The sequence below is a fragment of the Gopherus evgoodei genome, chromosome 13 (assembly GCF_007399415.2).
Source record: "Gopherus evgoodei ecotype Sinaloan lineage chromosome 13, rGopEvg1_v1.p, whole genome shotgun sequence".
NCBI lineage: Eukaryota > Metazoa > Chordata > Testudines > Testudinidae > Gopherus > Gopherus evgoodei.
Window position 1 is genome coordinate 34,001,473 of NC_044334.1, and position 555 is coordinate 34,002,027.

Genomic DNA, 555 nt, shown 5'->3' on the forward strand with positions numbered 1-555 from the left:
AAGCAGACAGCAGTTCTGCCCAGAATTGCTCTACTCCAGCAGCAGGAGCAGACAGGGGACAGGCACACGCTGCTTTTTGTCAGGCAGGGACACAGCACTGCAGGGCCAGGGGAAGAGACCCAGCTCCAAATATTGCTGGAGCAGGGCCCCCAGCCCTGAATATTCCTGGAGCCCGAGCACCACAAATGTATATAACCTGCCGCCTATGACCACAAGCCAACACAAGATCCCACTGAGATTTGAACTCAGATTACAGGATTCAGAGTCCTGAGTGCTGCCCATTGCACCATGGGACCAGCTTGTGCTGCCTTCTCTGCACATCAGTGACCCTCATGGGGCTGGCTTGTGTAAGGGGGCTCTTGGCCCTTTACTAAAACCTAGTGTGTGTGGGGGGGGGTTGGTTGGCTAGTTCCCAGCACCAATAGAAGGGAGAAGGATCAATGGGAAATCAGGACCCTGAGACTGACAGTCCCCAGGGACAATGGGGAGAGGCCAAAGCTCAAAGTTAGCTGCACTGACAGGCCAGGCAGTGTAATGAGGGAGTCACCAGGCCAG

General features: G+C 55.3%; 1 non-coding gene across 1 annotated transcript; it reads right to left on the bottom strand.

Annotated features, from left to right (window-relative positions):
* Positions 1-224: 224 nt before the first annotated feature.
* Positions 225-296, bottom strand: TRNAQ-CUG. Its single transcript has one exon. It is a non-coding gene; the product is annotated as a tRNA-Gln (tRNA).
* Positions 297-555: the final 259 nt, after the last annotated feature.